General features: G+C 46.0%; 1 protein-coding gene across 2 annotated transcripts in view; it reads right to left on the reverse strand.

Annotated features, from left to right (window-relative positions):
- The window catches only part of LOC147700447 (pregnancy-specific beta-1-glycoprotein 7-like), a 449,496-nt gene that overhangs the window by 274,897 nt on the left and 159,514 nt on the right, over positions 1 to 15,085 (reverse strand). The window contains exon 7 of one of the 2 annotated variants that reach the window (XM_086935861.1): positions 7,570 to 9,190. The exons of the other annotated variant lie outside the window; for it this stretch is intronic. The gene's annotated coding sequence lies outside the window, so the exon portion shown is untranslated. Of the gene's footprint in view, positions 1 to 7,569; positions 9,191 to 15,085 lie in introns of those variants that run through there. 2 annotated transcript variants of the gene reach the window in all.

The raw sequence follows: 15,085 nt of genomic DNA on the forward strand, positions 1-15,085 counted from the left end.
ATTCTCGAAACCATAGACACACTAATGCCAGTTACTACATACCCACTCACTGATTCCTTGGTCTACAAACAAATCCACTCACTCACTCATACAGCCCCTCATACATGCAGTCACTCATCAATACAGCCACCATCATATGCACAAATACACCTATACAGACACTTACGCACCACCACTTACCCATAGAGGGCCCGATTCACAGAATTAACTTAAGACTCAATACTAAACTTACTACTATTTTGGTATTCACAGAATGCACTTACTACTTTTGGTATTCACAGAAGTTAGGATTTTGTCTTAAGGTTGTCTTAAGACAAACTTAAGACAGACTTAAGACAAAATCCTAACTTAAGTCTGTCTTAAGTTTGTCTTAAGACAAACTTAAGACAAAATCCTAACTTCTGTGAATACCAAAAGTAGTAAGTTCATTCTGTGAATGCCAAAAGTAGTATGTGCATTCTGTGAATACCAAAATAGTAGTAAGTTTAGGATTGAGTCTTAAGTTCATTCTGTGAATCGGGCCCAGAGTTACTTACAGAGCTAGTTGGTCATGCAAAGAATCAATCACACTCCCATTTACTCACCTATACAGTTATACACACACACCACCTCACTTTTTCACACAGATACTAACACATATTTACTGTCTTATACAATCACTGACACAGGCACACACTCATCCACACATCCACTCCCACAATCACTCACTCTCACATATAGTCATTTATATACTCCAACATTCACATATACTGCCTTTCACATATGTAGTTACTCACACATGTATCTATATCTGGTCCGACGCACCAGTCCCTGGTGGATGTGTGCACTTTCACTTTGAAACCTTAGGTTTCTCTTCCAAGTTAAATGAGTGTAAATTCAATAAACAAAAGGTCTTCAATTACTTTCTTGATTGAATCATAACTTTATTTGAGGATTTTTTTTCTTCTTTTCTTTTACGAAACGAAAATCCATGTATGATTAATTCATAATTTATCAATCTTTTTCACAACCCAATGCATTTCGGGTCTGCATGGACCCTTCATCTGGGGTCTAAAATACAATGATACAAAACAAGAGCCATGTCAGTCCCTTATTCTAATGATCATTTGAAAACCAAAACATTATTTACACACCTTTATATCTTAATATACACAAGGTCATATGCTTGCAGAGTTATTGTCCTATTTAGACAAGATTTATTAAGAGTCAACACGGTTAGGAGTAGGAAATGACTCATACAATAGTACTAATGGGAATTGGTTATGTACCCCACATTTATCCTGAATACAAAGTGAAATAAAAGAGTGAAAACACTAAACAAAAAGTTATTTTGATGTTCACCGACATTCTGTACGTCAAAAAGCTTCGAGTAGCATAATCTTTAGCACATGTGCTCCTTTTCTATTGTCCGATTGCTACAACGTTCCGCAAGTCTCAACGGTGCAGTTTTAAAATTTAAGAGACTACTATTTAACCTTACATGTAGCTCGCCGGTTAGACAGAAATGGTTAACAGAGGTTGATACAACATTAAAATATTAAAATCTAAAACGTTCTCATTAGTTGACCGCATGCACTTACTCTGTCATTCGTGACAAGACTTGTAATTATCCGCAGTGATGCGCGCCGTTGCTGTCGTTAATGTTGAAAGGTAAAATAACGTGTGTCTAAGTATTTCCTCAACAACGTGAAATGTGTCATTGACGCGATCACGTGTTATCGCTAGGTTGGCATTATTAAAGGGAAATGATCCTTTAAAACGAGGTGTCTGTGCAAGATAAAGATTGTTCAAACACGGATATTGAAAAAATAGGATTGCGAAGTTGAATATGAAACTATGCCTAATAAAATGAGTGCCTATTTATAAAATTAACATGCCCAATGACACTGCCTGTGTATTAAACCAAAATTATCGAAAAATCAAACTACTGACTGTGTCTGTGTGGAATGTACATGTGGATTAGTTGATCTATACCCTGCTATTTACTCAGTGTGCATTCACAAAGCATTTCAAGGCAGTGCATTTTCCAAAACATTGCAGGATGTGCAAAATTCAACTCATTAAAGTTTACAAAAAACACGTAAGTTCATTACGGTCATTCATTCCATTAGGGTGCATGGAATGCAGTTTTTTTTATCCAAAAGTACTCCGATCTAAGCAGTTGTTTATGACAGTCAATGTCCGGTCGAATCGTCAATGCTTCTAAAGCAGTGAATCTTAACTGTAAGATATTATGTCCTGCTTCCTGCCAATGCATGGCTACAGAAGATTTGTAATTTTTTTAATGGATGTTACACTTATGTTCTATTATCCTTACTTTGATCTTTCTCTCCGTGATGCCCATGTACATTTTGCCACAAGGGCATTTTATCGCGTATATTACATTCATTGAATCACATGTGCTTGAATGTTGCAATGCAATTTTGGTGCAGTGTAATGTGTGCAATTTTCAAATTTTTGCATGCCTTGAATGATTTTTTTCCGATCTCTGTTCTTTTATTTGAAAGTAGTTCCTTTAGATTTCGAGAACATTGGAAACCAAAAATCACTCTTTTATCAGATACACATCTTAAGTCTGGTTCGGTCTCCATCATTCCCCAATGTTTTCTGATGATGTTTTTAATAGTGTTGGCTTGCGTAGAGTACTTGAGGATGCATACAGTAGGTGATTGTTTTCCCACATCTTTAGGTGTCAACAGAGTGTCTATGGTGTTCGCTTTTCTGATGGATTCCTCAATTAACGTTTTAGGATACCTTATTTCTGAAAATCTTGTGGTGTAACCTTTTATGTATTCTATGGCTTCTTCAGGATTACTTGTGATTCTTTTCAATCTGATATTGAATATTTGGCAAATTTCATTTCTCCTGATGGGATCCAACCGAACAGTGGCTTAGTAAAGGCGATCAATGAAATGCCTAGTCCTTCCAACAAGGATGAATTAATGACGTTTTGGGTATGGTCGAGTATTATGGAAAGTTCTTTCCCAACTTTGCTGAGAAGAGTATGAGGTATTTGTTAAAGACAGGTAATGAGTATGTTTTGGATCTTGCTTGTGAAGAGGAATTTCTACATCTTAAATCAAATTTGAACAATGCTCCCTCTTTGGGCAGTTTTGAACTGGATCAGAATATATACTCATGACTGATGCAAGTTCTAAAGGTTTGGGGCCGGTACTACTGCAAACAGTTGATGGACAGGAAAGAAGAGTTCAATTATTCTGTTACCGATAAAAAAGCCTTGGCTATCAATTGGTCAGTTCTGAAATTGAGAAACCTTTTGTGGGGAAGTGTGTTTGAAGGTAAAGTGGATCACAAACCCTTGAAAGAGATATTTACAAGTTAAGGTGTTAATTTGCTGTTCAACAGAATATGGAAAGGGGTTGTTTCGCTCCAGGAATTTATTTTCAATTTGAACTATGAAAGAATGTAGAGTTTGGGTAAGATCCTGCCATGGCGGATAAGATACAGTGTAAGGCCTGTGGCATGGTGGGGGCGGGGCGGAGTGTGGCGCGGAGGCAGATAGGGTTCTTGCAAGGTCCTGCCCTAGACGTTATGATTCAGTGTTAGGCCTGAGGAGTGGGGAGGGGTGGGGGAAGGTAGAGTCCTTGTAAGGTCCAGCTCTGGCAGCTTTGATAAAGGGTAAGGTTGTGCTCTGATACAGCGTAAAGCTTGAGGTTTGTGGAGAGGTTAAGGAAGATAACGGTCTAGCAAAGTCCTGCCCTGGCAGAAAAGACTCAGTATAATGCTTGAATGTTAGGGGGCAGTGAGGGCAGCTAGAGGTCTGGTAAGGTTCTGCTCTAGCAGATGAGATACAGTGTGAGGCCTGAGGTTCAGGGAGGGGTGGAGGAAAACAAAGGTCTGGTAAGATCCTAACCTGGCAGATCTCCCGGGTCCCTCCCATGCCGGCTCTGCTTGTTTGGCACCGGTGATCAATTGGAGCAGAGTAACTCAAGGTTCTATTTGGTGTTTCTTTTTCCACCTCTGGCCTCTTTTAGCAAATGTGTGGCAGCCTTGTACAGCAGTTGCCACATCACAGGGAGAGGCCAACTGGTGTAAAGTCCTCAGATTAGTGGAGGAAGTGCTGTATCCAGAGGATAATCCCTCAGTGGAATTCCCTGTACCATCCTATCCTGATTGTGGAGTCAATAATACTGATCTGAGGTTTTTCATTAAGGTCCAAATCTAAACCAGGGCCTGAGAGCAAAATGCAAGCACTCGTACAAGGACACTTGTTATGGAGCCTCTGCTCACATCTCCTTGATTTGAACCTATTAAGTTATCTGAACCATTGAGGGACCTCTTGAGGTATTGTGGACTGTACAGAAATGCCAAAGGGCAAAGCTGGAGACTAAGTGCTCACTGGGAGGTGGCACACACAAGGGCATGCACACAAACACAAATGCACAGATGCTCATTTGCACAGACACACATGCGAGTTCACACAGATACACACACTACTCTGAGGCAACAATCGAAGCTACACACAGTTTGCCATGCAACAACTGACACAAATGGAGGCACTGCATACTGTTAGTACCTCCAGAGCGAGCAGAAAAATCCTGCCACAGTGAAGACTGCAACATTTTTTAAAGAAGCTTTCACTTAATCCAGCTATTTTTGCAAATTAAGGCTCCATTTCTCACTTCTAAGCTCCTTGAGAAGTCCACAAGTTACCAGCTTCAAGGAGCTGTGGGGAATTACACATGATTCATGCTGCAGAGGCCGGCTTTGACCATGGCTGCTGTCCAGAATAAGCCGCAGTGGCTGCTGGGTCTCAATCAGAAGAAGGCATCACCCTGGTCTTTCTAGATCTGTCAGCTGCCTTTGACACCACCAATCGCCAAACCATGATATCTAGGCTGGGGATTCTGGTGCCCAAGGTAGTACCCAGCTTAGACATCAACATTTGGATGTCTCGATTGGCTAAAGTTAAATGAAGGGAAAACTGTGAATTTCTTCCCATCGAATGAACACCCTTTGACAATACTTTGACCCATGTCTTACAGATTCCTTGGCTACCGTCCTTGTCATCTTCGTTTCGTGCTGGGAGAGAGAGAGACCACACCTCCCAGAACCCTCTGCTTGGCCCGGTGGCCATGTCACCAGGAGATGCCGGCGGAGCACCTTAAAAAGCAGGGAGGAGTCCCGCAGCGCAGGACGCACACGGTGGCGCGCCCGGGCATTGCCCATGCGAAAACCGGGCCTGTCTGTGCCCATCATTGCCTGGAGGAGACTGGACTGGACCCCCCCCCCCCCCCCCCCCCCACTCGTTCATTTGAGAAGGAGCAGGGCAAGTCCAGTGGGTAAGTCCCAATACAACAGCGAACTATTTTATATTTCATATTTCGTTTTTTAGGATTTCTGGACATATTGGCTGCATAATTAGGTTTAATTTTTTACTTCCAGGCTTGAGGTGGCCAAAGTACTAAAATGGTGAAGTGTAAAGTACCGGGTTCTAAAGAGGCTGCCATTAAATTCACAAACAGCACCACTTTGGATTCTTTTCTGGCCAGGGCAGCAGGGTTCATTACCACTGAGAAGGACTTGGCCGGGGGCAGACTATCATTGGAGGTTGGGTGGGGTGGGGGGCGGCATCATGTTAGGTGCTGCGGTGACACATGATTAACAGAATGCCCCTCACGCCCACCCAACGGTGCAGAACAACCAAACCCTCTCCAATGCCCCTCTAGTGGAATGCGCCCTGGACAGTGCCATATTGGAAACTACAAAAATTAGTATTTGCTTACCCTTGCCCAAAAGGAAGTGGCAAGCTAAATGCCCTGGAACCGCCAAGGGTCCAATAGGTTCCTCTTACATACCAACAAATCAGGTTCGCACGATAACACGGAGATAGTGAGTATTGTAAATATGGATTGGGCCGCAGTGCTTGGCAAAATCAAAGACATTTCTTGCAAAGCATTGCCCTTCTGATTGGGAGATTGTCTGAAATGGAGTCTGCAGTTACAAAACTGGCCAAAGGGATTGAACCTATTAAGGAATCTATTAGCTCCCTTCATCCTGTTGGTCTGAACGCCTCAATTGGGAGAGAAACTTTGTCTCAACGTCCAGTCTTGGAAGGCTTGGATATTTTTGCTTCTGAGCGATCCCAGTTGCCTTCCCAGGCTTTGGTACCTCTGGTATTGCCTCCATCAAGGAGCGTATTGGAAGGGGACAGGAATCCAAGCACAGAAATAGATCGAATGGAGTCAGGGGGAGTGGGGTCAAGGAGGGTGCAACAGGAAGCAGGGTATCCTTGTCTAAGTCTACCTCCTGTTGGCTGTCCTTTTGTAACTATCTTGTCAGGGGTACCATGTATTAGTAAACACAAGGAGATGATGGACAGAGCACTGACACTTTGCAGACACTCACACTCACTCCCAGTCACAGATCTAGGTTGAATCCATCATTGTTCTTTAGCTCACTTCGCCACCCCAGTTCAGACACACCTATATGCAAATCAGTCTTGAACCTGTGCCTCACAGGTCCAGATCGAACTGCCAAGCCATTTCTTCCCTGGACCGCAAACAAGCATCCTGGGACCGGTTTGGGGCTTACAGTCCTCTTCAGTCAGGCTAGCTTGAATCCAGTGGCAAAGTGAGCTAAGGACCCACGTCGGGGCAAACCCTACCAACGTAGGGCAAACAAAGCAAACACAAGGAGATGATGGACGGAGTGCTGAAACTTTTCAAACACTCACCCCCAGTCACAGATCTGGGTTGAATCCATCATCGTTTTTTAGCTCACTTTGCCACCCCTGTTCAGAAACAGCTATATGCAAATCAGTCTTGACCCTGTGCCTCATGGGAACAGTCCAAACCGAACTGCCAAGCCATGTCTTCCCTGGACCGGAAACAAGCATCCTGGGACCAGTTTTGGGCTAAAAGCCCTCATCAGTCAGGCTTGCTTGAATCCAGTGGTAAAGTGAGCAAGGGACCCATGTCTGGGCATACCTTGCCAACTTAGGGCAAACAAAGCAGACACAAGGAGATGATGGACGGAGCGCTGAAACTTTTCAGACACTTTTTCATTTGTCACCCCGAGAGGGACGGGTATGCCCAGACGTGGGTCCTGTGCTCTCCATGCCACTGGAGTCAAGCTATCCTGGCTGATGAGGGCTGAAAGCCCAAAACCGGTCCTAGGATGCTTGTTTCCAGTCCAGGGAGAACCTGGCCTGGCAGTTTGGACTGGACAGTTCCCATTGGGTGCAGTGTCAAGACTGATTTGCATAAGGCTGGGTCTAAACTGGAATGGCACGGTGAGCAAAAATATAATGGCTTTAGGCCCAGAATTCTGTACTGGGATGAATGTATGACATTGTTTTGCATTCTGTCAATCAATTGTTCTTTTTGCATTTGTCAGCCAAGTGGAACGGGTATGCCCAGACGTGGGTCCTGTGCTCTTCACGCCACTGGAGTCAAGCTACCCTGGCTCAAAGCTCGAAACCGGTCCTAGGATGCTTGTTTCCAGTCCAGGGAGGACCTGGCCTGGCAGTTCGGGCTCGACTGTTCCCATGAGGCACAGGGTAAAGACTGATTTGCATATGGCTGGGTCCAAACTGAAATGGCATGGTGAGCAAAAAAACAATGGATTTAGGCCCATATCTCTGTACTGGGGTGAATGAATGACATTGTTCTGCATTCTGTCCTTTAGAAAATTCCAGCATCTCTACTGGCGGCCTATAAATCAGTACACAAACCAATGCAGAAGTGGGAAAGACTAATTTTAAGGATAAACTATTGACTGAGGTAATGCCTAGAGGGGAAATGGTGGTGAAAGATCGGTTTTTTAATGGCTGCTGCCACCCCACCCCCTTTTTTCCCAGAGGATCTGTTTGTCTGTAAAAAATAGTAGTTTTCAGGCAATGGGGCTAGTATTTCAGGGGCAGATTCAATTATCAACCAAGTTTCAGTCAGTAACAGGATATCAAGTAAGTTGAATATTTCTAATTGATGTCTGACCAATGAACTTGTGTTTAAGTACAGTGTATTTATAGACTTTAGTAAAGGATAATGTGCAGTGGAAGTAGTATTTTTATGATTGTTAAGAGATTTCTCAGGCACAAGATCATTGGGGGCCAGTGCAGGCTCAGAGTTTAATAGGCCAAGTCTATTAAACTTGTATTTGACTGCGGGTTCAATTTCCGATTTAACTTGAGGGGCCAGAAAAGGGAGTTCTTCAAGAGAGTAAGTATGTTTTCGGGCATGGTAGCTGGCCCCTGGCCCTGTCCGGCCGCGGAAGGAAGCAGACGGGCTTGCCTTTGGCGCACTAGCGGCGCGTCTGCGCTGCATCCATTGCTTTAAGGCTCGCGAGTACACCTGACTCCGCCCCTCCTTCACCGATTAGGTAATTCCAGCCTACTCCTGGGCTAGCATCCTTACACCAACCCCAGGTAAACCATTGAGTTTCGATCAAGTCGCTTTGCCTTCTTCAGGCTTGTCTAAGTGTTTGACATAACTCGCTTGGTGCCCAGAGGGATCAATCGCCATCCACAGCTCTATGCAAAGATGTCTTTGCAGGGGTGTGTGGGCCTGGGCCCCGGGGGGGGTGGGCCTTTGCCCCAGGTGGTTGGGCCTTCGCCCCGAGTTGTTGGGCCTTCGCCCCTGGTGGTTGGGCCTTCACCCCGGGTGGTTGGGCCTTCGCTCCTGGTGGTTGGGCCTTCGCCCCTGGTGGTTGGGCCTTCGCCCCGGGTGGTTGGGCCTTCACCCCGGGTGGTTTGGCCTCCTCCATTACAGGGACCTCCCTCGAGACCACCAGTCCACCGAGTCTGTGGAAAGAGCAGGCCCTGCTGAGTCAGCTCACAAAAGCTTCCAAATCTTGGCTTTATTCGCATGACCATCCGTCTAACAGTGCTGAGCATCTGTAGCGCCAAGAAGCCTTCGAGGATCAGGTTGAGCTTCATAAGCCCCAAATAAAAATACAAATAAAAGACATACATTCACTCATACATACACGCATAAAGCACATGTGCAAGCCCTGTTGGCTCTGGTGATTAGTTGCATTTCTGAGTGTAAGAGCAGGGACTGTTTTTTCACTCTCGGTGCCTCGGGCTCTTCCTCTTGCCCCAGCGCGTGGCAGGACCCTCCATCAAGGAATGTTCACCTCTGGAGGCTTGTCACCTAAAGGACATGTCAGGATCCAGGCTTTCAACAGGAGACTCGCCCGTCTTCATAGCAGCGTGAACTTTCATCATCTGTAAAAATATATAAATATTTCCTAAGGAAGCTGTTTTACCACATAAAAGAGAACAAACTTTTACCCATTTCTTGAATTTTTTCACAAGTAGCCCCACAACAGTAGCTGCCATGAATATTTTCTCCACAGTCCTACCAGGAGGTTTTAGTCTATTTTTAGACAGGAAAAGGAATCAGGACATGTGACTTTGTAAAAAATAAATGCCTACGGGTGGACTAGAGGGCATTGCTGGGTGGGGGGGGGGGGGGGGGGGGGTACCAAAAAAGATACGTTTACTTATACATTTGTGGGCATTTATCAACGATTTGCGGCACATTCCCACCCTGGAAGCGAGGGCACGTTTACTTCTGGCAATAAAAAGGAGCACGGATGTACAGAAAAGGAGAGAGGTTTCTACATAGGGGAAACAAGTTTTCGCAGAGGAGAAACAAAAAAAAGTAATATGTGCTAAAACACATTTTCGTTAAAATACAGCTAAAGAGTGGTGCACCTATTGCAATCACACCTGGAAACATTCATACACATGTGAGCAAGCAGGAATCTACAACAGCCATGAACTTACTTGACAATTCCTTTAATATTTCAAGAATTTCAGAAACTCGTACTCCAGCTCCAAACGTACAAGGACCCCAGTGGAGGCAAAATTCCAACTATGTTCTTATGTTTGTCAAGCCATTAGAGTGGCCACTGGGTGTTTGGCATGTAATTACTTTATGTACTTTGACCTTTAGCATGAATTAGTCAGCCATTTTAGGAAACGGATTTACACCATCAAGTATTACTAAAGATGTTATGGATCACTAAACCTTCCAATTCAGGTGCAGTGTTTCATTCGAGCTGGTGGTTTCCGGTGCTCGGTACCGAACTTGATTGCCAATATCGGCACTTACGCCAGTCTGCCACATGGTGGTGCTCTTTATCTAATTTAGAGTGAGCACAAAGACAGTTGTTTACTAATTCAACATATATTAAACAAGCATTTGCAGTGCATTAGGTCTCGCATTTGTGAAAGCTGGAGCTCTTTGTTTTTAAAATGACAATGTTTTTTACATTTGCTTTATTGTATGCAGTGGAGTAATATTTGCATTGCGCTAATAATGAAAGCAATCATGTCGTATGTATCATAGAGTACCTATGATCATGTAATTAACAATAGTAGAAATTATGGTACTGGAAGAAGGCCATCGGCGAGGGAGGTTGAGTTTCTACCTAGCAATCCTGGCTGATGAGGAGTGAAACTCTGAAACCAGTCAGATGCTTGATTCTGTTCCAGGGAGGACCTGGCTTGGTAGTTTGGGCTGGACTGTTCCCATGAGGCACAGGGCCAAGACTGATTTGCATATGGCCAGGTCTAAACTGGGGTGGCATGGTGAGCAAAAGAAGGATGGATTTAACCCAGTTCTCTTGACTGGGGGTGAATGTTTAGATTCGATCTGCATTCCGTCCATCAATTGTGTGTCTTTTGCTTTCTCACCCTAGGTGCGCCAGGTATGCCAAGACATGAGTCCCGGGCTCACTGTGCCATTGGATTCAAGCTATCCTGGCTGATGAGGGGTGAAACCTCAAAACCGGTTCTAGGAAGCTTGTTTCCGGTCCAGGGAGGACCTGGCTTGGCAGTTCGGGCTGGACTGTTCCCATGAGGCGCAGGGTCAAGACTGATTTGCATATGGCCAGGTCTAAATTGGGGTGGCATGCTGAGCAAAAGAATGATGGATTTAACCCAGATCTCTTCACTGAGGTGAATGTTTTGATTTGTTCTGCATTCCGTCCATGAATTGTACATCTTTTGCTTTCTCTCCCTAAGTGCGCCGGCTATGTCCAGACGTGGGTTCTGGGATCACTGTGCCACTGGATTCCACGTTAGCCTGGCTGATGAGGGTTGAAACCCCGAAATTGGTCCTATAATGCTTGTTTCAGGTCCATGGAGGACCTGGCTTGGCAGTTCAGGCTGGACTGTTTCCATGGGGCACAGGGTCAAGACTGATTTGCATATGGCCAGTGTTAGAAAGGGGATCTTAGAATTGGCCAAGCGAAGTCGAGAGGCCTCCTGGCGAGGTTCCTCCCCTAGGATCATACAGATGAGCAATCACCCCACTACAGATGGACACCACACAAGGATAGATTCTTAACGTTTTTATCAACAATTTAGGCAGGTTATCGTAGCGGTACAGGTTCAACTGGATCAAGGGATCCTTTCAGGTTTAGTCACTGAGGGAAGGGGGTAGCGGGACAGTCTTGGTACCAGCCTGGTACGGGGATACCCTACGCTCAGCTCTCAATCCTCGAGCTGGGGGGTTCCTCAGGGTCGGGCCGCGGCAGCGCCAGCAGGGCTCCAAAGGTGGTTTCAGCGAAGATGGGCCGCGGCAGCCCCAGCAGGGCTCCAAAGATGGTTTCAGCGAGGATGGGCCGCGGCAGCGCCAGCAGGGCTCCAGAGGTGATTTCAGCGAAGATGGGCCGCGGCAGCGCCAGCAGGGCTCCAAAGGTGGTTTCAGCGAAGATGGGCCGCGGCAGCGCCAGCAGGGCTCCAAAGATGGTTTCAGCGAAGATGGGCCGCGGCAGCGCCAGCAGGGCTCCAAAGACGGTTTCAACGAAGATGGGCCGCGGCAGCGCCAGCAGGGCTCCAAGGATGGTTTCAACGAAGATGGGCCGCGGCAGCGCCAGCAGGGCTCCAAGGATGGTTTCAACGAAGATGGGCCACGGCAGTGCCAGCAGGGCTCCAGAAGATGGTTACGGGTTCCACGTAGATGAGTTCGTCTCGGTGTCTCTCGACTCCAGGATACAACTGCCGACCTGCTCCAGAGCTGCCCCAGATATAGGTCTGGCGTTCTTTGATGTCCGGACCCTCGCACCTGGGGGGTTGGAGGGGCCGGGATGAGAGTGTCCAGACACCCAGCAGGGGGGTGGAGCCAGCGCCCAGGAAGGCCGGAGGCGATAGAAACCAGGCGTCGCGGGACGGCTGGAGGACCATCGAAACCCTTCTCCTCATTGATCCGTCAAGTGGCCGCTTTACCACCTGGTCGGATCTTGGTGCCTCGATGTCGGGGCTTCGCTGGGTCCGCGGCCGAGGTCGGGCCGAGGAGACGGGCCTGGTCGTGGAGGGTCCAAGATGGAGTCGGGGTCTGAGATGGTGGTCCGGGATAGGGGTCGGACCAGCAGAGTGGGGCGAGTAGGGGTTGCCGAGTTCCAGAGGGGGGGAGCCGGCGGTCGCCCGGAGGGTGGCTCTCGTGAAGGTTGGAGGGTGTCGCCCTAGGCCGGAGGACAGGGGTCGATGTCGTCCAAGGCCCGCCATGCGGGAGGAGTGGGACCACGCCACGAGGCCGGGTCCAACAGCCAGGTCTAAACTGAGGTGGCATGATGAGCAAAAGAAGGATGGATTTAACCCAGATCTCTTGACTGGAGGTGAATGTTTTAATTTGTTCTGTATTCTGGTCATCAATTGTGTGTCTATTGCTTTCTCTCCCTAAGTGCACCAGGTATACCCAGACGTGGATCCTGGGCTCACTGTGCCACTGGATTCAAGCTATCCTGGCTGTTGAGGGGTAAAACCCCGAAACCGTCCTAGGATGCTTGTTTCCGGTCCAGGGAGGACCTGGCTTGGCAGTTCGGGCTGGACTGTTCCCATGAGGCACAGGGTCAAGACTGATTTGCATTTGGCCAGGTCTAAACTGGGGTGACGTGGTGAGCAAAATAATGATGGATTTAACCCAGATCTCTTGACTAGGGGTGAATGTTTTCATTTGTTCTACATTCCAACAAAGACTCCAACCTACATTAAAAAACAGAGCGGCAGAAGCCAGTTGTCTGGTGAGCCAGTCAGGACGGCTCAAGAAGATAAACTCACCAACCTGAAAATGGACCAAACGTGGCACGATGACTAATTGTAATAAGCACCCAGATGGAGACCATCAATGAAGGGCGAGGGACTGCACTCAGCAGTAGTGTGTCAGGACCACAAACGCCACAATCGAGTAAGGTAAATACAGTGAAGGTGTCTTTCTTACTGAAATTACCAGTCCTGCGTACAGTGTGTAGAATGAAAAGAAGTAAAAGAAGAGTAATGAAAGAACATGGGCAAGAGCGGCCATGTTGGAGTGGTATCAAAGCACTTGTGATAAAGCAAATGGACCTGAATAAGACAGCAAAATAAGCAGAAATCATCAATGAAGACATGACCCTGCAGACACATCTTACTAGTTATTAACCCTAATCAGAAAGTTAACAGTATCCCCCTCAAAGTGCTCAAAGCTTGCAAGCAAGATTGTTTTCTTACTTGTGGAAATAGATGTCTCTCTTTATCGTACCTGTTTCCGCAACCGTAAGCGGAGCAATACTACACCATCTTCATGAGGAGCACTAAGACGGCTGCATCTTTTTAAGGTGGACGAACAACGCACATATGTACTTTTTTTGTTTAAGCAAATAATAAATAGTGTTTTGCTACCCTTTAATAGCGTCTTAATTAATTTAGTTATGGGAAATAGACGCTACTTCTCCTGTCACCAAAAATGGCAGAAGCAGCTCTATTAGTGAATTTTACCTGATCAAAATAGTTTCTTGCAACATAGACTGAAGCTGTCTCACCATGTTTGTGCTGCTGGTCCCTCCCCTTGATCAAATATATAGTGGGGCAGAATTCATTTTGGCCATTGCCAGTGGTGGATATGGAAACGTTTTCATCAGCAGCCATGAGAGACAAAAACAAGCCGAATCCCCCTGAAAAAAAGCCCAAACAAATACATTTCCTACAAAAAAAGCCCAACTGACAGTCGAGATCAAAAATTGCAGGTGGTCTAAACAACATAAAACCAATGGAGCCAGAGGCATGGCTTGAGAGGCAGCACTAACACAACTGCAGCATTAGGAGAAGGTGGGAGGGAGAAATTCCAAAGTTAAATCTAAGCTGCTTTGGCACCAAAGCAGAATACAGGCAAACAATAACAGAGCAGGAAACCAAGAAAAAAATAGCCCCCCAAAGAACAGATAAAAAAAACCATAGCATAATGAGACAGTACTTAACCCCTGCTGCGTGGGAGGAACAGAAAATAACAAGCATTGGTATAGCCAATAGGTCTCGCCTTTGGGACCTTATAAGTATTTAGTTATGTAGCAGGTGACAAAGGTGATACCTATTGGCTATGCCAATGCTTGTTGCTTAATGTGGTAGGAATATGGACTGCTGAAAAGGCAGGGTCCCCAGTTTATGGGTCACAATTGTACTTTGAGATTCATATACAATAGTGTTATCATTAAATCTACCTGACAACATGCAAAAAGATTCAGAGCTGTTCCCACCCCCCGAATCTCTCCGTGACTGGATTATTACCAGCCTGGCTGTGGTTTACTCTGCAGCATGCCATTCTGGAACAGAACACGTCAAATGACTTAATGTGCACAGCACCCGCCTCAGCTCAGCGTGTTATAAATGAGCATCGCTTCATTTATACGGAGGGGAGCCTAGCCGCCTCCATAACCAACCCTGAAAGTGGTGTCCAAATTATTCTTGAACTATAGGTGCCCTGAGGGTTCAGGCGCACGCACCACTCTCCACTCCCACGCTTCCGCGTTCATAAACTGCTTTCCAGTCACAGGCGCCACCTGGACACTGCGGGTGAAATTAAGATTATCTCGGCGAGGAAAGTTATCATAACGTGTCCTCCCCATGATACATAACTTGCAAACACCTTAGCCAGGATAAAGTTATGAAGGTTTTTTCAAGCCGAAAAAGGTCTCCATAACTCACTGCCTAATTTACTGCGGATGAATAATCGTTCAAACCTCAGTATTGTAAATCATTGCACATGTGCATAGTATTTAAAAACACTTTTTAATTGCACTATAAAATCATCCCTATACTTATCAACAATTTAAACGCACTTCTGAGTGTTTCTTAAGC

This window comes from Lissotriton vulgaris, chromosome 8 (genome assembly GCF_964263255.1).
Source record: "Lissotriton vulgaris chromosome 8, aLisVul1.2, whole genome shotgun sequence".
Taxonomy (NCBI): domain Eukaryota; kingdom Metazoa; phylum Chordata; class Amphibia; order Caudata; family Salamandridae; genus Lissotriton; species Lissotriton vulgaris.